This window comes from Octopus sinensis, linkage group LG4 (genome assembly GCF_006345805.1).
Source record: "Octopus sinensis linkage group LG4, ASM634580v1, whole genome shotgun sequence".
Taxonomy (NCBI): Eukaryota; Metazoa; Mollusca; class Cephalopoda; order Octopoda; family Octopodidae; genus Octopus; species Octopus sinensis.
In genome coordinates, this window is record NC_043000.1 from 161,735,942 (window position 1) to 161,763,034 (window position 27,093).

The window sequence follows — 27,093 nt, forward strand, 5'->3', positions numbered from 1 at the left end:
GAGTTATTGGGATTTTTAAAGTAATCATTAGATGTGCACACATTATTAAAAGCGAAAAAAAAAAACTTGATTTACACAATAAAGTTTATTTTCGCTTAACTATTATAGATCAAGAGACAATTGAGTAAATACTGTAGCTGTTATTAGTATAAACCAAAGGAATGCGATAAAAAGAAAAGGAAGACCAGCTGTAGTCGATTTGAACTCAAAGTTGTGAAACCATGTACAAAACACTATAGTTTATCTTATCTTCGTCAGTTACACTAAACTACTACCTAGTACACTGGTTTTATCTATTTATTTTCTTTTTAATAACAAGGGAGACTAATTGCTGTAATGAAACCAGTACACGAGTATTACTGGTAATTATTTCGTCCACCTAGTAAGATTAAAACTTAAATCTTTTACCGTGAAAAATAAATCCACAACAGGCAGATACGGAATAGAATATTACCTATTTCTTTACTACCCACAAGGGGCTAAACACAGAAAGGACAAACAAGGACAGACAAACGGATTAAGTCGATTATATCGACCCCAGTGCGTAACTGGTACTTATTTAATCGACCCCGAAAGGATGAAAGGCAAAGTCGACTTCGGTGGAATTTGAACTCAGAACGTAGCGGCAGACGAAATACCGCTAAGCATTTCGCTTAACGTGCTAACGATTCTGCCAGCTCGCCGCCCTGCAGGAATAGTATATTATCGTAAGGCTAGCATGTGTAACCTTTTTTTGTAGGAGCGAGCCCTAATGGATATTGTGCCACTCCAATAGCAAAATCCTTTAGCGAAACTCATAAGTCATACATATTTATTAGATGATAATTTGGGATCGCCGAAGTCTAATAAACATCGATCGAGAGAAAGCCTGAATAAATGAGAGGGACAATGAAATGAAATTGTTCAAATTAAATTAGTCACACCTGAAGCTACTATTACAAAATTTTAGTAAAGCTATATTTTTCTTTAATCATGGCATTACGTGTGCCATACCAAAAACTCATAAAGGGACAGAGCATGCAACCTGAGAGTTGTTGCATATTGCCCATACTCGCTGTAAGGTAACAAATATTACCAACGACTTCCTTGCAGTATTTTTTATGACATGTATAACGTATATTAGAACATCATCCACATACGCATATGATATAAATTAATAATATATTATATTATATGATACGTGGGTTTGTGTGTAAATGAACATCCTACATCTGTCTAATTAAACACTGCTGCAAATTCCTACGTGTCAAGCATGGGCAGGATGTTGGATTCGAAGTATCACTCTTAATACGATGTACAGTCTGATGAAAAGCAACTTACTATATACTTCTCTCTCTTTCTTTCTCTCTCTTTCTATCTCCTCTCTTTCTCATATACGTGCATACGTATTGACTTAATGCTTATACGAGCCAAAGAGGAAGCCTCTGAGCAGTCGTTTGTCCAATTAGAAAGAGCATTACAGTCTTAATGAAAGATGCAGTAAATGTTATAGTCACTGCTTGACAAGAAGGTAGAATGACCACAGCTGGAACAACTTTCAGTATAGGTCGACTCGGTCAAAATTGACCAAGGGTGAAATAACAACTTACAGCTTCTTCCGAGGTATATACTTATAAGCATGCATGTATACTTATATATAGATATAGATATAGCTAGCTATAAAGATATAGATGTAGCTAACTAGCTATAGATATAGCTAGCGATAGATAGATAGATAGATAGATAGATAGATAGATAGATAGATAGATAGATAGATAAACAGATAGATAGATAGATAGATAGATAGATAGATAGATAGATAGATAGATAGATAGATAGATAGATAGATAGATAGATAGATAGATAGATAGATGATACATACATACATACATACATACATACATACATACATACACACATACATACGTACATACATACATACATACATACATACATACATACATACATACATACATACATACATACACACATACATACGTACATACATACATACATACATACATAATGTAGATTGTTGGAAGAAAGAGAACTCTATATCATAACAGATTAATATTTTACAATTTAGTGGTGGCGGCGAGATGGCAGAATTGTTAGCACGCCGGATAATATGCATAAGTGCATTTTGTCCGTCTTTATGCTCTGAGTTCAAATCTGCCGAGATCGATTTTGCCTTTCATCCTTTCGAATCTATAAAATAAGTACCAGTTGAGAGCTGAGCTCCATGCAATCGACTTTCCTATTTTCCCGAAGTTACTGGCCTTGTGCGAAAATTTGAAATCAATATCTTTATTTTTGGTCGAATCTGGAATGTTACCTGTATAATCATGGACTCATCAGGCAAGTAGTAACGTGCCTGATAAGCCGGTGAGCACAGAAGAAACTCAAGAGCAGCGAGGGATAGACTCAACTAAAACAGAATATATATACATGCATATATACATATGCAAATGCATATTTGGTTTTGTTTAGTTGCATGTGTGTGTGTGTGTGTGTGTGTGTGTGTGTGTGTGTGTGTGTGTTCTACGTATTTCTTGACCTACTCTGAAATAAATTTCCGTTTATAACCCCGCGGGAGCCTAGCATTGTGTTTTAAGCCTTCAATGTCCAGAAATTATTCGGCACTTAGTTTTCAAAAAAATTACTTAACACGATATAATTTGCTATCCTCTCTGCGATAAATAATCTACAGAACATCATTTTTAATTAGTACTATGTACTTGATTAGTTTTCTACTTAAAGGGCGTCGAATTTGAAAGGTGAATAATTAAAACGAATTCTTATAAAGATTGTTATATTTTGCATATTTCTAATGAGTTATGTATCCCGTTAAGGTATGGATCGCAATGTCGGTCATATGTCCACCTGTACTGAGTCTGCATACATTTATGCGCTCCTCGATATTTCCGATAACTCTCTCACAGATGGGTGGCCCAATGCCTCCAGTCACAAGCCTGATTTCAGCCTTAAGTTCACGAATTGTACGTGGTTTCTTGGCGTATACCTGTGATTTCACATACCCCATAAGAAGAAATCACGAGAGTTTAAGATCGCAGGACCTTGGTGGCCATTGCTGGTCACCATGCAAGGATATCACCTCGTTGCGAAAATTCTTCGTAAGTAATGCAAGTGTTTGGCGCGAAGTGTGGAAGGTCGCTCCATCCTGGTGGAACCAGTGGTTGTCAATCTCCTTATCTTCTAAGTTCGGCCATAGCTGAGTGGATAGCATGTCTCGGTAACGTTCTCCATTAATGGTAACTGAATTCCCCTCATCATTTTCAAAGAAGAACGGTCCAAGCACTCCACCTGCCCCAAAATCACACCACACAGTCACTTTCAGTGGAGGTATTTCATGCACTTGCATTATTTGAGGACTTTCATTCCTTGAAATCCGGCAGTTCTGTTCATTGACAAACACACCAACATCGGTTGTCAAGCGATGGGAGGGACACACAAACACACACACACACATACATACATACATACATACATACAAACATACATACATTCATACATACATACAAACATACATGCAAACATACATACATACATACATACAAACAAACATACATACATACATACATACAAACATACATACAAACATACATACATACATACATACATACATACATACATACATACATACATACATACATACATACATACATACATATATGCGACGGGCTTCTTTCAGTTTCCGTCTACCAAATCCACTCACAAGGCTTTGGTCGGCTCGAGGCTATAGTAGAAGACACTTGCCCGAGGTACCACGCAGTGGGACTGAACCAGGAATCACGTGGGTAGGAAGCAAGCATATACCATACAGTCTGCAATACACATACCTTTTAAACATTATGAAAAGAAACAGGAGAGGGAGAGAAATAAACTCTATTTTGTTAGAAGCCCTGCTCGAAATAGTAACTAAATATCTCTTCAGTCTTATCCTACTGTCTTAAAAGAATGGGAAGCTCAATGAGATAATAGCCTTGAATATGGATCGCTTTAAAAAATATATGACAGTCACGGCTTGAATGCCTCGGGTATTATATCGTTCAGATCATGGCTGAAGTGGAACTATAACATTATGGAATAATAACACAATGGAAAGAATTTGGAGGAATAATTAGAAAATGACACAATAATCACCCATAATTGGCAGTCATTAGCTGCAAAAGAAAAAAAGAATAGGCGATGATCATTTTCAACAGAGTCCATTGCTTAACGAACAAACAAAACCTAAAATACAAATGCTTAAACTCATCAACCCTACCCTTTCCGTAATGTAAGATCGTGACATCAATGGTGAAACATCATTGTTGTGATACTGTAACATCACAACACATTTGAAACCAGAACACACAGTAAGGAGAATTAATGTAGGTCGCAACCGAAATGTGTTTCACTCCGCCGTGCTACGAATCACTGAGCTCCCTTGGCTCTAGTAGGTCCACAATTTCATGTTGAGTGTCTCTTTTGTTAGCATCAATGTAGTTGAGTGATTGCTGACCTGTTTCAGTATGTAGCAGTCTCCAAAATATAACGACATGATCTGTTGTTCAGTACGATAACAGCGGCTAACGAAACCTACCCAGTGTTGAAGAAAACACTAATTATGGATGGAATATGTCCATAGATTTGTGCGTGCGAATATAAAACAAAAGTAAGCTCGGAGAAATAACTCAGAATAGCCATTTGAATGAATTTGACCAAAAAAACGATGAAAAGTATATCAAATGCCAATAGGATAATTTCTTGATTTAGTTGAAAGTATCATCATTACGAAAGAAGCTAAACAGACTAGTTGCAATTGCAATCGACTCCGAGTGAAAACGGGGGTTAATCTTCTAGATTAAAATGTCAGTAAGGAAGAGTCAATCTGGAGAAAAGCGCGAAGCTGTGTAAACATGAAGTTACCTCAATGACCGTCATCAGCACATAATTTCCCAGTTTCACTCAAACTAGACAAGTAGCGAGCTGTTTTGGCCAAGGCTAGGCAATAGTAATATTCGACATTCATCTGACTTCCGTTATTATGGATGTGTAGTTGCGTTTATATGTGTATGCTTATTTATATCATTAAGAACAATACGTTGAACCACGAATATTCCCATTCATGGTTGAAAGTACTGAATATTCTTATTCCTGTCAAGAAAATATACCTCGAATATCAAATGGAGAAAATAGTTAATTTTATCAGAGAATTCGGGTGATATTAGGCATCATGTATATACCCGTGGAGAAACCCATACTGAAACCCATGCTAAGGCGACCAGCTGGCAGAAACGTTAGCACGCCGGGCGAAATGCTTAGCGGTACTTCGTCTGCCGTTACGTTCTGAGTTCAAATTCCGCCGAGGTTGTCTTTGGCTTTCATCCTTTCGTGGTCGATTAAATAAGTACCAGCTACGCACTGGGGGTCGATGTAATCGATTTAATCCGTTTGCCTGTCTCTGTTTGTCCTCTCTGTGTTTAGCCCCTTGTGGGTAGTAAAAAAATAGGTATTTCGTCTGCCGCTACGTTCTGAGTTCAAATTCCGCCGAGGTTGACATTGCCTTTCTTCCTTTCGTGGTCGATAAATTAAGTACCAGTTACGTACTGGGGTCAATCTAATCGACTGGCACCCTCCCCACAAATTTCGGGCCTTGTGCCTAGAGTAGAAAACGCTTGCGATTCAAGATATAGAAAAGCCCACTTTCCAACAAAATGTCAATCGCGTTTTAGAAAGACCTCCTTCAACTAATCAAAATGATTGTTTAGAAATTCTAATCTTTCTATCGAGGAGTTTTAGCTAAAATATTAAAACCTTCAGAAACGGATTCATTGTTCTTCATGAAATATATTGTCACCCAGATTTAGCGCTTAGTCGTTTATTCTAAGTGGCTTAGCCTGTTCCTCGCAGGATACTCGCATGTATGTGCATGTGTGAGTGTGTGTGCGAGCGCGCGTATGTATGTATGTATGTTTGTATTAACATACAAGTAAACACACATAAACACATACACAATTACGTATTTGTATATGCTCATACGCACACGCACACGTACACACACATATACACACACACAGATTAATTGATTGATTGATTGACTGATTAAGTGATATGCATACATATCTATATATATACATATGTATATATACACTAGCAGTATCGCCCGGCGTTGCTCGGGTTTGTAAGGGAAATAACTACAAAGCATTTTTAGAGAGTTATAGCCAAAAAATGGAAAAAAAAATGATGGTAAATTTTTTTTAGTTAAAAAGGTCGAGTTGCGTCCCCTAGACAGTCTGTGGTTTGTGTTTCTGATTCTCGACCCCATGTCGAATTTATCGATTTTTTTCAGAACTGGGGGAACTTTTCAAAATTTTCGCTGCGTTAGTTTTGAATTATGACATTGGGCTATGTGTGTGTCAAGTTTCATCAGAATCGGTTGAAAGCCGTGGTCAGGGTGAGGGTACAACCTAACAGACACACAGAAACACACACAGACAAACTGCCGTTTATATATAGAGAGATACATATATAAATACATATACATATATTATATACATGCATACACACACACACATATATATATATATATATATATATATATATATATATGTATATATATATATAGAGAGAGAGAGAGAGAGAGGGAGAGAGACAGAGACAGACAGACAGACAGGTGCAGGGGAGAAAAACGTTTGTATATACATATATGGATACAAGAATAGGGGTAGCAGAAAGAAGCAAAAAATATTTCTTCATGGGTATCGCAGGTGCTTGTAAAAGAAAGACAAGCGCTGGTGCAACGAACAAATCTTCACTGAATAGCGAAATGAAACAGTTACTGCCTAGCTGGAATGGTTACAGCTGCATCCTGTTTACTGAAGGGTAAAAGTGGGCTACATTGTGGACCAAAAGAACCTGCCCATTCCCTGTTGGCATCTACCAATGCTACTTGGTACCACTTTAAGAAGGGGTAGTGTCGTTAAGTACCGAAAACTTTGAGATTTCCGCTGACAGCTGATGAACTGAATGTTCCACAATGCAGTCATATAGAATGATTTTTGTTTTTTACTTTTGCAAAAACCGTGAGACCTAACAATGACTACAAGTTTCATCTGTCTTGAAATTTGTCTAGACAGTGAACAGGCCTGGACACTGGAAATTTGAAGCCATACTCAATCTCTTTTTAATAATAAACTAGCAATATAGCCCGGCGTTGCTCGGGTTTGTTTCTTAGTTGCGCTTGAAACGGCAGGTTTTGATGTCGCGTTAACAAAGTTTTGATATAGTTTCAATCTATGAATAAAAGTATAGTGTGGCGATGCTCGAGTTTGCTCTGAATCTGCATTGGATCAGCTGATCCGTCGTTCGCTCAAAATCAATGACATCACAAAAAATTATTTTCGACCCTTTAGATTTGGAATTTTTGAAAAGTAAAAATTTTGCATTATGTAGCTTGTTATTCTCTTTATGTGAACATTTTTCTGGTTGAAATACACCGAAAAATGACGACACAGCAGTCAAAAAATCATAAAAAATAGGGATTTTCATAGAAAAAAAGCACTTTTTTTATGTAAATAATTTTTGGTCTTAACATGGTCAGATTTGAATTTTTTTCTTCTACGGAATGAAGAGCAAGGCTTCTTCTATCATACTCTTAATTTTGGTCAACTTGCGCCCCAGGGTCTCGGAGGGGATAGTGTTAGTTGAAGGCTACCAAACCTGCCACACACACACACACACACAGACAGCTTCAGCTTTATATATATATAGATTTGACTCTACATCTGATATGAATATTCTCATCAGTAATTGTATGCAATTAGCCATCACTTGCCCCTAACGTTAATATGTGTGTGTGTGTGGGCACAAATATATAAAATACATATATACTTGTGTGGTTGTGTAGTAGGAAGTTAGCTTCCTAAATTACATGATTCTGGGTTCAGTCTCAGTGCGTGACATCTTAGGCGAGTGTCTTTTACAATAGCCCCGAGTCGACCAAATCTTTGTGAGTGAATTCCACAGGTGAAAACTGAAAGAAGCCTATCGTATCTCTCCCTCTCTCTCTCTCTCTCTCTATATATATATATATATATATTAGAGATATTGATAAAAATGCTAAGGCATGTTCATACCTACACATGCAGGCGCGCATGTGTAGGTATGAACATGCGCACTTATGCGAATACTATAAACTTTTTACCACTTACTTTTACTCCCTCCCCTCACTTAGCGGTCATTCAAATAGCTCTTTTGTCTTAATAACGGTCAACCACACAGTAATTTCCCTTTATATAACGGTCATTTTTCATAACATTTTCCCGATGGCCGGATAACTGAAGAGATGGCGGCGTAGATTTCCACCTCGTCATCCGAAACTCGGAGTTTTATCATGGCTACCGAATAATTGTCACATATTACATTTACATATATATATATATATGTGTGTGTGTGTGTGTGTGTGTGTGTGTGTGTGTGTGTGTGTGTGTGTGTGTGTTACATCAACCTCTGTGAGAGTATATGTTTTCTACAGTTGTCACACAAAAAGGAATACTTTATCTCACATGATTGTTTTGTTAATTGTTTCTCCCAATATTTAGTTTAAAACACTAAAATCTTGTTTGTTTCAACTTGAATTGATCATACATACATACATACAGACATACATACATACACATACATACATACATACATACATACATACATACACACACACACACATACATACATACATACATACATACATACATACATACATACATACATTGATACATACATACATACATACATACATACACACACACACACATACATACATACATACATACATACATACATACATACATACATGTTATGGTTGCCCCCCTCGTTATCGAGTATGGCCATTGTACGAAGCTTAACTGTTATTGGTGCTGTGATCGAACGTGACTTTTTAGCCCAGCTAAAGATCTACAATGTCTTGTACAAAATTGGCAACTAAGACCTTTACTGGTAATAGCCGGCTGTAGTTGTAACTGGGCTTCATGTATCTTTGCATGTCGTTTAAGTCCTCCTGCCGAATTACACTCTCTTCCACATGCCCGACATATATGATTAGTATGGTGTGTTACACCACCACCAGTGGCCAGGTTGTCACTCATCTGTCTCGTTTTATGACTACGAAGATGACTCTTGAGTCCAGCTTTACTGAGGCAGGATCTTGCACAGACATTGCATGTCAGAATCATACATACATACATTCATATTTATGCGCCCTTTTCAAGCTTAGCCAGGCTCATGGGCCCAGTCCATCGCATCGTTACTCAAGAAACAGGAAGAAAAAGCGAGAGAAAGTTGGAGCGAAAGAGTACAACAAGGGTCGCCACCACCCCCTACCGGAGCCTCGTGGAGCTTTAGGTGTTTTCGCTCAATAAACACATACAACGCCCGGTCTGGGAATCGAAACCACGATCCTCCGACCGCGAGACCGCTGCCCTAACCACTGAGCCATTGCGCCTCCACACATACATACATACATAACCGCTGAATAAAATAGAGAGTGGAGCCTTTAAACTCCCAAGATACGACTGGAAATGTCGATTATGTCATATTTCGGTTGAAGACATTACAAATGTGATTGCAAATTTCTCGAAAATGTCATCAAAATATATTACCTTCCAATGCGACACGGTGTTGCTGCTAACACATTATAAATGCCATTCGTCAGAAAGCCTGTCTTAGGATGAATATAATAAACATTTCTGACGTTGAATTATATTCACACTTTTCCATACATGAAATATTAATAGAAAATTTCCGTCAAAACTTTCACCAAATGCAAATGCAATAAGCTTGGCATAGTTTCTTAGAAGAGGAAACAAAAATCATATCTTGGTGTAGAGATCTCCAGATCAGAAGATGTGAATGTTCCATTCAACATCAATGAAAAAGAGAAATTTTATACTTCAAGACCTACAATTTTTTCACCTAAGACTGCACATCCATGTTTGCATCATTGTGTGGTTGATTGGTTGGTTGTGTCACTAAATGTTTTCATGCAAAGAAAGATAACCTTCCAACACAACAATTTTAATCTTTGAGCGAAACAGTATCAAAATACTTAAGATTGTGTGTGTGTGTGTGTGTGTGTGTGTGTGTGTGTGTGTGTGTGCGTGCGCGTGTGTCTGTTTGTGTGTATGTGTATCACCTTGTTTGTGTGTGTGTGTGTGTGTGTGTGTGTGCATGAGTACGTATAAATTATGATTAAATGTCAGTGTAGGTCAGTATAGGAACAGTTTATGCGGATTGAAAAAAGGTTGGGGGAAAAACAAATTGCCATGTTTAATAAAGTATAGATGATTTTAAACTTTTTTTAATTTGCCCAACATCATAGCGATAAAAGGTGAGTTATATGGGTGCAAACTACGTTGTCCCCTCACTAATAATGAGAGTGAGGAGTCAAAAACTTTCCCCTAATACTTGGGGTGAGACTGGTGTTCGTCAGTTTGTGCACCACTGGTATATGTTCGGTAACGAAATGCATCTCTGTCTGGTATTATTTTGCTTATTCATTAGTGTTCAGCTAAATAATTAGTAATGTGTATTCTATAAAAAGAAAAGCAGGATATAAGTATTGCTATTTGTTTTATTTTATTTTGTCTTTATTAGCTTAATCAACAAAGCTTAGCAAAAGGATTAAATAGGCACTGTTGATTGAAAGTAATTTGAGCAAAATCTAATAGCAGAGAATTCTCGTCTGTGTCCTTTTCTTTCTTATTAGAGACAAGCAATATAAATATAGTAGTCGGCAATAAATACAGTGCACAGTGTATGATAAAGCCTATCCTAGATTTTAAACTGTCGGGTGGTTGATAGACAGCAGCTACTGAATAGGAAATGCAGGACACAGATTTGGTTCATAGTAGTATTATCTGAAGTTTAATAGTGTAAGTTAAGAAACAACTAATGACATTTCAAAATCTAAGGCATACATTTTTTTAATAGCCATACAATTGCAAACAAGGTGGCTCCACCTAAGGTTTGTTCTCACCGTGGGCAGAAAACGTAAGTTGGAACTGACTTGGTTCATATTATTTTATGCATTCATGACTGAACGAATACCTATCTTCTGTCTACTAAGAAAGATATTAATAGATTATAGCCGTTTATAGCGTATGCAAACTCAGCTAAACTAGTCAGTCCAATTTGCATAAAAGCATGTGTACTGATAACGTGGATTAATTCATTTATTCATGATGCATTATACAACTACTTTGAATAATTTGAAATGTAAAATACTATTCCCGTTTGCATACACAGTAAATTACTATAAGCAGCTACTTTCTACACAAGGAAGGGTAGGGATTCTTTTTCTGATAAAAGTCTAAGAATTCTAAAAACTAGTCAAATCGATCACATTTTTTGCACATGGGAAGATAAAAACCTATTGCTTAATTATTTTGTTTACTTCTCTCAGCGAAATTAAAACTGCATTTTTTAAAAGTAGGTTCCATATATTCCAAGCAGTTCAAAAAATGTTTGTAGTGTACAACGAATTAACTGATGACATTAGAAAATGTTTCATGCATTAAGATCATATCGTTAAGTACAGGGCTAACTTACCTGATGCATTGAATCAAAAAGTAATTATTAATCAGTTGAAATTACATTAAAAATCGTTAGTGCGCAGGAGTGGCTGTGTGGTAAGTAGCTTGCTTACCAACCACATGGTTCCGGGTTTAGTCCCACTGCGTGGCACCTTGGGCAAGTGTCTTCTACTATAGCCCCAGGCCAATCAAAGCCTTGTGAGTGGATTTGGTAGACGGAAACTGAAAGAAGTCCGTCGTATATATGTATATATATATATGTGTGTGTGCGTGTATGTTTGTGTGTCTGTGTTTGTCCCCCTAGCATTGCTTGACAACCGATGCTGGTGTGCTTATGTCCCCGTCACTTAGCGGTTTGGCAAAAGAGACCGATAGAATAAGTACTAGGCTTACAAAGAATAAGTCCCAATGTCGAGTTGCTCGATTAAAAGGCGGTGCTCCAGCATGGCCGCAGTCAAATGACTGAAACAAGTAAAAGAGTAAAAGAGAGAGTGCGTTTGGAAAAAATATCTTGCGGTGTTTCGAGTCCAAATCATACTAGGCTGACATTGCCTTTCATCGTTTCGGGCCGATAAAATAAAGTACCGAAGTCAATTTAATCAACGAACAACTACTTTCAAATTTTAGACCTTGTGCTTGTATTAGAAATATATTATAGAAATAATAATGAATTGATCTAATGACATTTATCATCAGAAGATGCAAGGATGAGAACTCAAAAATTTTATCTGATTAGAAATAAAATGAGCGTGTACAGTAGGTTCGGACTTATATGGTTCGGACTCAACTACGTTTTAATCCCCAGAAATCAAAAAGAATTCCATACGAAGTCACTCGCCTTATCAGAAATAGCAGCTAATATGTACTCAACTCACACGCGACGCTTGATTTAAGCAATGGATATATTGGGTGCGTAATTGTAGGCCTAAATGTACAATGACTAAGAAACTAGGAAACAGTCCAGGCTAAATCGTCTTTAGTCAGTGTTTACTCGGTTAGAGATGACCTGGGACTAAACAACAACAATACATTCTTTTCTACTCTAGGCACAAGGCCCGAAATTTATGGGGAGGGGGCCAGTCGATTAGATTGACCCCAGTACGTAACTGGTACTTAATTTATCGACCACGAAAGGAGGAAAGTCGACCTCGGCGTAATTTGAACTCAGAACATAAAGACAGACGAAATACCTATTTCTTTAGTACCCACAAGGAGCTAAACACAGAGAGGACAAACAAGGACAGACAGACGGATTAAGTCGATTATATCGACCTCAGTGCGTAACTGGTACTTATTTAATCGACCCCGAAAGGATGAAAGGCAAAGTCGACCTAGCAGAATTTGAACTCAGAACGTAGCGGCAGACGAAATACGGCTACGCATTTCGCCCGGCGTGCTAACGTTTCTGCCAGCTCACCGCCTTACAACAACAATATATTAACACAAAAGCTATCAGGTGAGCTTTTACTTGTTCACCCGACCTGCTAGAAATTACACTTAAATATATCTCCTTTAAATCACACACTACTTAGAAGAAAGTGCATATTGAATAATATAATCCCGAATGCGTTGTGCCTAGAAATATGACGTAACACCTTTGAACATAGATCTGATCGATCTGAGTCACCGAGAACATATTACACGCTAAGCAGATTCAGCCACCGAGAGCTAAAAATCTTTGCTTGCAATTCAGCACATGACTGGAGGCGGAAAATGAAATGACGACCTTTCGGTTGTCAAACTAATGTACTAACGAATTCACCAAATGCAGTGACCGGGAGCAAATTGGGAGCATATTGGTGTCAGTTAATAATAAAAGGGGAAGAATAAAGTATTAGTTATCGCCTTCTTAGAGAAACTTATGCAAGTTTCACTTGCATTGAAACTACAATAAACGCTAGTTGATACAATAAATGCCGATGTTATAATAAAACCTGCAATTAAGAATTGAATGGAGCAACGGAACAATAACTGTCACTAAAGTAAATGAGATCAAATAGGTGTTAGCCTCAAATTAAGTAATGAGATAAAAAGAGAAGGACGAGTTTCGTTTCAGTTAAATTAGAGATGGATACATAGACAGTAAAGTATTTGTTCGGTTACAAGACTAGAAAATGATAAATGACTTTAGCAAATTGAGTTAAGAGGACAGAATAATCAAAACTGACCTTATAACATCTGAGTTAAGAAGACTGCATTATCGATTATTTTTTTTAAGCAAACTATTTTAAATTAATGATTTCTTATTTAGTTGCCAAAGTATTAGCTGCGGAGAAAGGTTATATAGGCAATTCATTCGACCCCAGTTCTTATTTTTAAGTCAAGTACATATTCCGTCGGTTGCTTTTGCGAAAACGTAAGCAAAACAACACCGGTTGTCAAGCAATAGAAAGGAAACGCAATCACAGAGACACGCACATTTGTATGTATATATGTATATATGTATATATGTATGTATGTATGTATGCATGTATGTATGTATGTTTGTATGTATGTATGTATGCATGCATGTATGTATGTATGCATGTATGTATGTATGTATGTATGTATGTATGTATGTATGTATGTATGTATGTATGTATGTATGTATGTATGTATGTATGTATGTATGTATGTATGTGTCATATAAAATCCATTATGTCAAATTTGATATGTAGATACGGATGGTATCAGGGCGTGTATAAGTCTTGAAAAAATTGCAAAAATCGATTCCAGTTGAGATGCGATCGATAAAGCCGTAGGAACGTGCATTTGAACGCGCAAGTACATCAGCTGATGCGATGTACTTACTGGTACTTTAAACTCTTCAGTTGCATATTTGCGTGAATAAAAATCGTTTTTCTTTGGAATATAAAAAAAGCCTATCTTTATTTCTTCTTTTGCTGGTGTCTCAAATTTAGGTTAAATCAGTGTTTCTCAAAGGGGAGGCTTATGGGACGGTCGGACAAGTTGTTTTGAGAAAATTTGGTTTAAATGTTTGACAACTCAGCACTGTCCATTGGACAGGGGGGGGCGTTTTGCTCGTATGTGTGTGTGTGTGCGTGCAGGTGTAGCTGTGTAGTAATAAGTTTGCTTTCCAAATGATTGCGAATTCAGTCCCACCACGAGGCACCTTGGGAAAGTGCCTTCTACTTTAGCCTCGAGCCGAACAAAGCCTTGTGAGTGGATATGGTATATGGAAACTGAAAGAAGCCTCGAAAGGATGAAAAGCAAAGTCGACCCCGATAGCATTAGAGCCCAGAAGGCCGAAATGTCGCTAAGCATTTTGTCCGGCGTGCTAACGATTCTGCTAGGTCACTGCCTTAATAATAGAAGCACAGAAGTTACCTCAAAGTACTTAAAATTTTCCTACGCCGCAAAGAACAGCCAAACGGATTGTTGCTTCACTTAAAGGTACAATGAAGATTTATAGACGAGATTTGAATTTTGAATATAAAGTAAAATAGCTATACACTACACAGTATTCTACTGATTCTACCACCCCCACCTTTAAATTAATGAAAATAATAAATATGGTAAATATTTATACAATAGTGTGGTAGAGAGCCATTTATTTGAACCATGTTTTTGAAAGTTATTTTAGCAACTGGTAATCAGCTCAGCTGAACTGAGGGAGTGATTAGCTTGGATGTTATCAAAAAATAGACATTCATGCAAAACCCAAAATATTTAGCAGATTCAGTAAAATTGAACTAATCTGGGTATATCCTAAAAGTTTGGTGGGTGGGGACGTACGTGTGCAAGTGCATGAGTAAGATTCTCACCTTGCCCCAAATTATTTTAAAAACTTAAAATTGTGAACAGAGAATTATGTAGATGAATCTATTTCTCTTCTTACAACGTAACTCCCATTGCGTCAAACCGAACGTCCACTATAAAAATAATTTTTTAAAAATACACAACACAGTACTATTTTTACTTCGCGGATTTTCATCTATCGCGGGTGATTTTGGAAGGTAACGCCCGTGATAGTCGAAGGATTAGTGAATATATATTACAATGTGTGTGTGTGTGTGTGTGTGTGTGGTGTGTGTGTGTGTGTGTAATTGAGTTACATATACACCTCAATTCTAAAGATTCGCAAAACAAGATATGTTCGCGTGCCGGGCTGAAATGTCATTTCTAACGTTTCAACCCGGTTCCATTTTTTAAGGAAGAGCTTTGTGTGAAATGTCAAACTTACCGCTCCTCAAAATACATGGACATAATTTAATTTATGGCTTTTATCGACTCGTTTTTCCGAATCAGATTATCATATATTTTTTTTTTTTCCAATCAGAAAGCTAATGAGAAAATGATCGCTATCAATTTCTAATTTCCATTTTGATGTTTGATATAAATTGTAACCTTCATGAATATTGCAATTCTTGTGGTTTAGTAGAGAGTTAATCCCACTAAAATCAATCACATATGTTGTAGTATTCGACTGAGCGACGTAACAAATCTACCATCCAGGAGCAAGCATATTCTAAAGGGCTTCCGTACAGTCTCATTATTTTTCGTTAATTGATAAATAGGTGGAAACATAGTGACCGAAACCATTTTTAATGTCCATGCCTGGTGATAGAAAGGAACAAAGTTATTCCCTAACCGTAGACCGTGGATTTGGCTAAATGCACAAAAAGGGCCATGTGATTGTGAAACGTGAAGCGGCGGATTATGTTAATCATCCAAAAACAGAAAGTCACATTGATGCGCTTATACACCGCCTCTGTCTATTCGTACATGGTTTGACCATAGCTTCAGTTTGATTCATTTGAACTACGTGGTTGCAATGTGAACTTTTTAACCACACAGCCACGTCTACGAACCATAAAGACATGACTATTTTCAATAAATTAATGCATTTCTGAAAGTAAAATTTATTAATATCTTTTAATTATTTAAATTTTTTTCTGTTAGTAGTGACTAACTGATTTGCTAATATTCTAACAATCAATTTCGATTTGACCGTTTTAATATACTCGTATCTTTCTCTCCTGTACACAAGCCAGCTCTCACATTTTATACAAATTATGTATGTGTGTCTGGTGTTTTATATATATATATATATATATATATATATATGTGTGTGTGTGTGTGTGTGTGTGTGTGTGTGTGTGTGTGTATCTATATATATATAAGAGAGAGGGAGGAAGATATACGCGCGCACACACACACACATTTATATATATATATAAATATTTTTCTCTTTTTTACTTCGCTGTGAGATTTTATATTTTCTTTCATTTCTGTTTTATTTCCAGCACAGTCTAAAAGAAAATTCGAAGGTAAGTCAAGTATTTCTCATTTCAAATTTAGTTTTAAAATGTAACTTATGGCGTATATTTTAGTGATATGATGATTTCATTTTTTGCATTTTATTAACGCTGAAACTTAGTTGGTTCTTTCATTTTTTTCTTTTTTCTTCGTTATATCTGAATGAACTACTGAGAGAAATACCTCCACATTTTAGCATGATGTTATTCTTCTTATCCCAAGTCAGACCTGAATGAGCAAACTTACTATTAATATCGTCCTGCCACCTTGCTACACATTTCTTTTTATTGGTGGTAGATTGTGGGGCATTGTGCCTCAAATACATAATCGAATGTTGTCTGCATTACATCTTTCTTTAAGATGATAGGTTATGTTTAAGGAAGACAAGAAGCAGATCGAGCAACTACTTCAGCTTTAAACGATTAGACTATTTCCCAGTATGAAATCCAAAATTTTGAAAAGGCAAAATCGATATTGGTGAGATTTTAACTCAATCCATCGCTCTTAATAGGTGTTTTAATTCAGGAAACTCCCTCTTATTCGGCACCACTGGGACCACAGTATTGCCAGATGACTGAATTTTCAAAATAATTAATCATTATTCTTTCAGTTAGCAAAGCTCCTGGATCTTTTCGGTTTGAACGGCAGTTTTTTCTAGCGGTGTCATATGAAATTGTCACCCATAATTATGACCCTAGAATCGATCTATTGCATTTCAATCTGTTTTAGGGTTAGGGGTGGGGGAAGGGTATCTTTTTTCCTTCACAAATGTAAATAAACCCAATCTGTTTCTTAAAAGAGGGACATATTCATACGGCACAGAATGCTTTTTAACTCAATAGACGTCACTGATTGGTTGAAATTGCAGAAATTGAACAAAAAACAACAAATATCTTACAAGCTATAGAATTTTCTCAATAAAGCCAAGAGAAAAAGATGTTTTATAAACACATTCTACCAGTATGCGAAGTTTAAAATTGTTTAGTTACCTAGAAATTATGTCAAAAACTACCGTTCAAACCGAAAAGATCCAAGCATCTTATAAAACTCATTAAAACTCTATATGTGCATCAGTACTATTATTAGTACTCTGAATATAGTAAAAATAAGAGAAATATGAGGAAATAAAAGAGTAATTCTAGTAAAGAACAGTTTTATAAACCTAATAAAATATGGGTGCTATAAATACGGTAAAATATAATAAAATACTGTACTTCGAGAAGCAGTAGTCCATTTCAGAGAGTTTTGTTTTTTATATGAGAACACAAATTACGATAAATTCTCTAAACTTTTATAAAAAGAATAAGAAAATATATTTCGTTTTAGTACTTGGTTTGCAAGATTTTTTATGTGAATTCGTGTGTTGAAGCCTATTTTATCATTTACTAAATAACTTAAATTTGCCTTACAATATAGAGGACTTCATGTTATATTCATTCATCGCTTGTTTACGATCCTTTCTCTTCTGCTGTGTTCTGCTTCTTGCTTTTACCTTGTGAAGACATTGTTATGAATGGGTCGGTGCGTTCCGAGAAAATTAACGGAAATACGGGAGTACGGATAACTTGAACATGAAACACGTGAATGACTGACGGGTGATTAACCACTGTTGGCACCTGGTGGCTGCTGGCTGATGGTAAAACCACCATTCAGCTCCAAAGTTGAACCAGTGCTTGCACAGGTATTATTGCAGTTGGGTGAAAAACTGACACATCCCACCTTGAAATGTTTTCTTCATATTTCACCATGGAACAAAATGCACATTAATAGTAGGAAGCCCTAATTATAGGTCAAACATCTGAAGAATACTGGATGAATAGAATATTTAGCAATGTTTCACTAATGATAACAAATAACCAGTAACAGGTGATGTGATAGCATTTCCCCCGTCTGTATTCGCTACTACTACTACTACTACTACTGCTGCTGCTACTGCTGCTGCTTACTATGACGAGTATCTGTCAGTTTTGCAGTCTACAGAGGGTACCAGGGGAAGGAATAAGAGGACGAAGAACAGAAAAGTTGGGAGGATGGCGATGATAAAGAGGAGAAATGAGGCTGAGAAGGATGGGAGGAAGAAGTGGAACAGCAAGTGGAAAGAAAGCAAAAAGGAGAAGGAGAAGGAACAAGAGCAGGAGGGGAAGAAGAAGGAGGAGCAAGAAGAGGTGGACTATGAAAAGTAACCCCTAACCTTCAAACAGGATCTTAGACCTAATATACAAAGATCGGTGCTTCTTGTGTAGATGAGGTGTGTGTAGATTTTATATGAGGCTGCTAGCCTTTTTCATATAAGTTTTAGGTTTTCATCTACTTCTTAATCCCTGTGACACTTGCATCATTGAGTTCGCTTGCCAGCCACTGCATCCCAATTGACAAGGTTGAAGCCAATCGCTCTCATATCACCTTTGAACACATCCCTGTATTGCAGATGGGGGGAAAATTTGCCTCTCAATCTCCATGCCATTTTACTATATAGGTCTTTTTGCTTTAAACTACTACCATTATCCTGACTACGAACATATCCAAACAACCAAAGTCGCTGGTGGCACAGGAAAATCATCTTAGAGGGGATATTTCCCTGCTCAGTACATCACAGCAGTTGATCTTGTCTTGCTATTCAATCCCACGGATTCTGGACTGACACCTAACATGAAACACATGAAATTTATGTTCTTATGAAAAGTATGTTATCTACCACTTGATGCCATAAAGAATTGCGTTGAGAATAGAGCCTCATACACCGACATTACTCTTTTACTTGTTTCAGTCATTTGACTGCGGCCATGCTGAGGCACCGCCTTTAGTCGAGCAAATCGACCCCAGGACTTATTCTTTGCCGAACCGCTAAGTTACGGAGACCTAAACACACCAGCATCGATTGTCAAGCGATGTTGGGGAGACAAACACAGACACACAAGCATCTACACACACATACATATACATATATGTACATATATACGACGGGCTTCTTTCAGTTTCTGTCTACCAAATCCACTCACAAGGCTATAGTAGAAGACACTTGCCCAAGGTGCCACGCAGTGGGACTGAACCCGGGACCATGTGGTTGGTAAGCAAGCGACTTACCACACAGCCACTCCTACACCGACATTAGTTGATGTTTTTTGACTAAGCGTTTCTCTAGTCTTAGATCTCGATTTAGATTGCTCGAAGCAGTGGTACCGAGATACTGATATCTATGTACAAAGTTCAGTTCTCTCCCATGATTTTGACTTCTTGAGATATTTTATAAAACCAAATAGCTCCCGATAAAATATTCACAAGGTTTTCTTAAACCTTCTACACGGTATGAGAAGATAACACGATTATCAGCACTCAGCATGTTACTGATGGTAACTAACCTTGTCTTAGTTTTCACTTTTAGTCTGTGTGGCTGCCTGACCTTGAATGGAAATAAACACCATCGGCTGAGGAGTCGAATGCATGTTTCATGAGCACCCCAATGAAGATACCTAAAAGTGTAAAATGTAAACAGGTACTAACTAGATTCTACACTTCTCATATTCTTTGGATAAAGATTCATCGTAATTCAGATTACCCACCGTTTCAACATGGAAATATCGTACGATGCTCCTGATCTTGATAACAAATGAACAACTTAACAAGTTGTCGCTACTGATAGGCTTCTGTCTTTGATGCTTTTCTTTAAGATGGCGCAGTGAAGATATCATTCTTGTGATGAATCTCTTGGCATAGAAGCTGCATTACGACGCGGAATAAGTTTCTGAGGCCTAAGCTGTTCGATAGAAGAACATGCCGACAGTATAAAGAAGAGATGTGCCGCAGTAAATATAGCAATCACTTCAGATTACATTGTTCATGTAGAATGTGACAATGTTGCCATCCGGTTTTTTATGTACAATGCTACCAATTTCGAATAATGGAATAGTATCTTTTAAATCGGTCATCAGTATTGCATGGTACTTATTTTATTGACTCCAGACGTTGGAAAGGAAAAGTCGACTTAGTCAGGATTCAAACTCAGAACTTAAAAAACCCAACTGAATACATCAAAGTATTTTATCCAGCTTCTACCAATTCAGCCAATAGCTACATTTCTAGTGATAATTTAATTGGTTCTAATATAGACAAAGGGCCGGAAAATGGATAAACAGATCCAATTGATGCCAGAACTTCACTGATATTTTATTTTATCAACAATTAAAGAATGAAAGAGAAAGTTGACTTTGTTTGGATCCGATTTCAAAACGTAAAGAATCAGAAGAAATTCCGCAACATCTTTCTTGGCGCTCTAATAATTATGCCAGCTCACCGCCTTCATGCCAGCTCGAAGATTTCTAATTTAGGCACAAGTCCAGTAATTTTGAGGGGTGGGGAATAGCTGATACAGTATCACCAGTACTTGATTGGTACTTTCTGTTATCGACCCCAGCGGGATGAACGGCAACCGCCATGATTTGTTGCAGATGCTTTCGATCTTTTAGGCTTTAAATCTGTTAAATAGATTTGGCTCCCACGTGTATAACAGATGACTCGCCTACCTGGGGTGCTGCATTTTAAATTTTTCCTCTAAGCATCCTCTGCAGTTCTAGAATTTCCTGTTACTAGTAATCTATAGTTACCTCACATGATTACCGTAATGTCCAAGTACTGCATGCTGTAAGGCGCTTTTCAGAGGATATCTTTCATCCTTAAGCCCTCCTATTATCTGGATTCGGATCTTTTCCTTTCTTTTTCTCTTGTTTTCTTTTTTACTTTCCCCTAGATGTAGTTCTCACAATTCTCCAGTCTCGTCTCCTCCCTATTCTAGTGAAGACACGCCACGACTCTTCATTGTCCTTGCTTGAAAATATACTCTCTGAGGTACAAAAAGGATGACCACGTCTGGTACACTTTTAATCATAGGTGTACCTGATGAGTGTTAACAGAAAGGTGAAAGTAATGCCAAAACCTACGGGATTTGAATGCATAATATACAGAACGTAAAGAGAACAACGTAACTGAACCTCTGGCTACATTTCTTCCGTTATTCAACTATTCCTGCATTAACAATTATTTTTAATAAATCTCACCGTTCCTGAAATTATTCTATATATTTTGGTTATTAAATTCCATCCTAACATTTCTTGTACAATATTACCATTTGATTAAACGCATTATTAGGCTCTCCTCTACAAAATTCCAGGCAAAAACGTTTATTAATTTCCTTAATATAATTTTTTTTCAGTAAAACTAAACGTCGACGAGTTATTCTCCACAGAAAATTGTTAACATTTATAATATTTACTCCTTCTTGTTAAATAAGTATGTTGTTGTTATCCTTCTTAACGATAGTTTATGCTGTTTGTTCGTTTTGCATTTTGCATTTGTTTTATTTTTAAATATATTTTGCCGTGGGAAATGAAGCGGTGTCGTATCAGAGTTATAGAGGGCAAAGTAGTAGATTCTGAACTTCTGAGATCCGGTACGGCAGTATTACTAATGATTTATTATTGGAATACGAAATTGTCTATGGGACAAGGTAAAAATATCTGGAATAATAATAATAATAATAATAATAATAATAATAATAATAATAATAATAATATAATAATAATAATGTTATTTAAGAAGAAATCCTATACAAATCTGATGAAATTTTAAAAATATATTTATGCTGGAATTAGGTTGACAGATATGTTTTTCTCACTCGCCTTTTTTTTTCTCTCTCTCTCTCTCTCTCGCTCTCTCTATCCTTTTCTCTCTATCCCTCCCTCTTTCTCTCTCACTATGTATATACATAAATATTTATATATCATATATATATGTATGTATGCATGTATGTATGTATTTATATACGCACATGCATAAATAAATATATATATATATTCAAACTCGCACGCGCACACACACACACACACATAAATATATATGAATGTTTATATGTGTGTTTGTTGTGTGTTTGAGTGTATCTGGCATGGGAGCAAGACATTTCTAATGTCTCGACTAATGAAACAAAGATTTCATCTTTTAATGATGTTTGGTTCCACAGAGAATTTCTACCAGAGGACCAATCATTATTCCCCTCATGTCTGTGAGTATTAGACAACGGATATAAACTTCGGTAAAATATTGGCAAATGTTTTAAACAAATATAACTTGTTACATCTAAACATCTGAATCATAAGACCGGCTACGACGGTCTGGATGCCGATCACTGTTAAGTTCAGTAATGATAGATAATATATATATGTATATATATATATATATATATATATATATATAATATATATATATATATATATATATATATATAATATATATATATATATTATATATATATTTGTTTCATTAAATTTGTTTCAAATACTCCGAATTACACTTTGTTACATGTATGTATGTATGTATTAAGTGTTCAGAATAATTTTTCCATCGTCTTAACAGCCCTCATCGTTTGTTTTTATTGTGTTATTCTCATTGTTCTATCTTTTACTGTCTTGTTTTGTTCTTACTGTCTTGTTCTAGTTTTTACCACTTTTATCCCTCCGCAAAAAAAAAAATTTTTTATTTAATTTGCTTTGCGGGAAGGATTGTTTCAACGAAGTCGCGTCTTGTCCTTACCTTCGAAACGCGGAGTAGATGAAACAGGGACAACTGATGAAGGGGAATATCCCTTGTGTTATATGTCTTGTTTCTCTGTTTTATCGTTGTGTGAAAAAAAGTTTGTTTCAATGTTTTTGTTTTTATGTTTTCATTTCTCATTGTGTTCATATATGCCTGTATATATACATATATATGTAGGTGTGTACATATATGTATGTATATATGCATATATTCATATATTATTTATATTATTATGTATGTATGTATGTATGTATGTGTGTATGTATGTATGTATGCATTTATGCATGTATGTATGTATCTATGTATGTATGTATGTATGTATGTATGTATGTATGTATGTGTGTATGTATTATTGGTTTAATAGTTAATAAATTTGCATCTCCATCTTGAGTTCACATCCTTGATGCCACTGTGTGACATTTGCAGCATACACAGAGGTTTCGTTGTGGTCGTGCTATCTGTAAAAATAATGATATATTATATTGCCAGTGCACATAACAATGACCAACAGATTTTTTTTAAACCATCAGCCTATAAATCACTGGCAGTTTTGAGGGAGGATATGATGACATATATACAAAGATTTGCCTATCATGTATCTGGCAAAGATTTTGAAAGTTTCCATTTCAATATATTCATTATCGATTGATTTGTAAATCTTCATATTTGCCACTTAAAGATCTAATTATGGATTCATTGAGCATGTAAATTAACTTTGATCTTTCTTTTTTTTTTTCCAACTATAAAAGAAAAATTTCAATTCAGAAGTTCTTTGGTGTGTGTGAGTGCGAACGAGCGTACTTGCGCGTGTATCACTCACAAAAATTTTCTGTGAACAGATCTCATTGTCACATAGCTTTCTTTTTGAAATTCGCTGTTCAACAAATTCATATTCTAAACACTTATTATATACATATTTATGTAATAGTCTCTAACATTAAAAGTAACTAGTATAAAAAATATTTGGCAAAGGAGCAAAATAAAAGTAAACTGAATTTATTTTAAAGAAAAGAAAAGTTTAAAAGAAATATTTATTAAAATGTTTACTGGTAGACTTTAAGTTTTAACAGGATAAGTTATACGGGATAGGAATGAATCCAGTGATTGGCTATTTTATGAATGCGAGAACTTTGCTTCTAGCTTTGTAACAAACACTGAATATTACAAAAACAGAAAATAGATACGTTACATAGAAAACTGACGCATCAAAAATCAGTAAAGCACCAAGTCATTATCAAATCAGACAAGGAAAATACAGTCTGTAAATAGTTGGCAAGGAGTGTTTGAAGAAATATATTCGCATTTCGTATTTCGTATTTTTTCTCTTTTGCCAAATGTTAGGGCTGCATAAATGAAAAATTCACATACGAGTAAACAATGGTACTATGTTTGGAATCTTTCCAAAGACATTCTAAGTAATATCTAATGCCAGTTAGTTATCTTAAATATGTAGACGATGCAATAATAGGATAATAACTGCATGAAGTATAAAAAAAAATTATGCACATTTGACACATTTACATAATAGTTGAGGAAAAAATATGATACTTTATTATTTCCATGGACATCAATGCTTTCGCAGCATAGCTGGATCTACATTTACACCATACTTAGTAGTAGTAGTAGTAGCAGTAGTAGTAGTAGTAGTAGTAGTAGTAGTAGTAGTAGCAGCAGCAGTAGCAGCAGCAGCAGTAGTAGCAGCAGCAGTAGTGGTGGTGGTGGTGGTGGTGGTGGTGGTGGTGGTGGTGGTGGTGGTGGTAGTAGTTGTACTTTCCATATGGCAAGCATCTGCTGTCGTTACTACAACCCAAGGAGAGAGTCATAGCCACTAACGATGAGTCTTTTGAGATTCTCTTATCAGCTAAAGTTTCAAGTGCCTTCCTTAGGGTTCTTGCAGTTCCAAAGTAATACAGTTTAGTGTGTTCTGTTTGAATCTCGATTCTAATTTTCTCTATCCATGATTTCATTTCTTTCCGAATGTATCAAGAACGCCCACGATCACTGGAACAATTTCAACTTTTTCGTGTTTTAGTCATTTACAACTTCTCTTTCCAAGTCCTGTTTTTTTTTCTCATTCTTTCCTTGTTCTTCTCACTTACTGAAGATTCTATATCAGTTATTATCTCCTGAAGACATTATATCTATCAGTCGCTGTGTAGTGTCTTTCTTTCACATTCACAGTAACAATTAATAACATCGGGTCTTCTTGCCTCAACGACTTGATCGCATTGAATGTTGAAATCCCACAATTTCCTCGTTTTCTTTTCTTCCACTGCATTGGTTTGGTGTCCGTACCACCTACTGTGTCTGTCCCAATTATATTTCCCACAGTTTCTCTTGAACGATACTTGCAATATTTTATATTCTATTTGTACACGTCTACTGTATTTGCTTACTGTGTAACTACATAAAAGTAACTCAGTATTTTTATCGATGTGATATTCATAATACTTTGTTTTAAGTGATTTTGCTTGTGTTGCACAAATTAGCACTTGTTCCAACCGCTAAGTTTGATTTTTCGCAGCCAATCATATGACTCTCGCTTATTTACATCTCTGATAAACTATCATAACATTGTTTTTCACACCATGATGTCACATTTTACTCTTTTCTGAATTTCTTATGTTCATATTCTATTAATTGTCTGAGATAAGTTTACACCAACCACCAAGGTTCTGGATGATTAGCAACATGCCATATCAAATTGTTCTCCGCAACTTATCAAATATTTTCTTCCATTCTTCCTGGGCAATGGAAGAAAAGCATGTGAATATTACTTTTCGGGCGTAATACTGTTTTCATTTTCCGTGTGTTTCTGTTTAACTTCTTGAGTTCTTTTTTATTCCGTTGGAAAATACTTATTCTATATCTTATACGTGATACATCCCATAATATACTTCTTACATATAATTTTGTCTTTAATACCAATATCAGTTTAATCTTCTTTGCTATTTTTAACCTTGTCGGCTTCTAGTAATATCTCAGTGCTTATATCCATACACCTCAACAGCCTTCATTAATTTATCACCAAGTATCATTATCCCATTTCCTTTCCTATTATCGTCTTTCTTTTTATTGAAATGTAACACAATTATTTGTCCCAAATTCCATTTCTATGTTTTGTGAAGTAAATAAAAAAAATATGGACCAAAGAACCTACCTGTTTTTCACTTTCCGCGAACAGTCTAAGATCGTACGTAAACAAAAAATATTATTATAATTATTTTTATTATAATTATTTTTATCATAGTCCTCTTCAAAGTCATCATCGTCGTCGGTATCCTCTTCATCATCTATGTTCGTACGCTAAGACCCAAATGTGTTACGCTGTCGCGTGATTGGTCGAAGGGGAAGACGAAGAGTGAAAGAGAAAGAGGGAGAGAGAAGTGTTAGTGCCGTGAGGTAAGGGGAGCGTAATAGTTATTACGTGGTTAAAAAGTTAGTTGAAGTGAGTGATATAGATAGAGTTAGAAATGTTTAGCAGAGGGGTGATGTTCTGGTGGTAAGACAAAAGAACGGCAAACAGAGAGAGGGTGAAGAGTAGTGACATTATTGCCAGCCGATGCATTAAGCTGTCATGCGGTTAGTGGAAGTGACAGGTGAAGAGAAAAAGAGAGAAAAGATAACGGTGTAAAACAGGGGATGACATGGTTAAAAAGTTCATTGAAGTAAGGTAGGGAAA

The 27,093-nt window shown here is 36.1% G+C and overlaps 1 protein-coding gene across 1 annotated transcript in view; it reads left to right on the forward strand.

Annotated features, from left to right (window-relative positions):
• LOC115210306 (zinc finger protein 99) overlaps positions 1-27,093 on the forward strand; it is a 244,287-nt gene that overhangs the window by 51,343 nt on the left and 165,851 nt on the right. Inside the window, exon 3 of the mRNA XM_029778829.2 lies at positions 16,817-16,840. The gene's annotated coding sequence lies outside the window, so the exon portion shown is untranslated. The remainder of the gene's footprint in view (positions 1-16,816; positions 16,841-27,093) is intronic.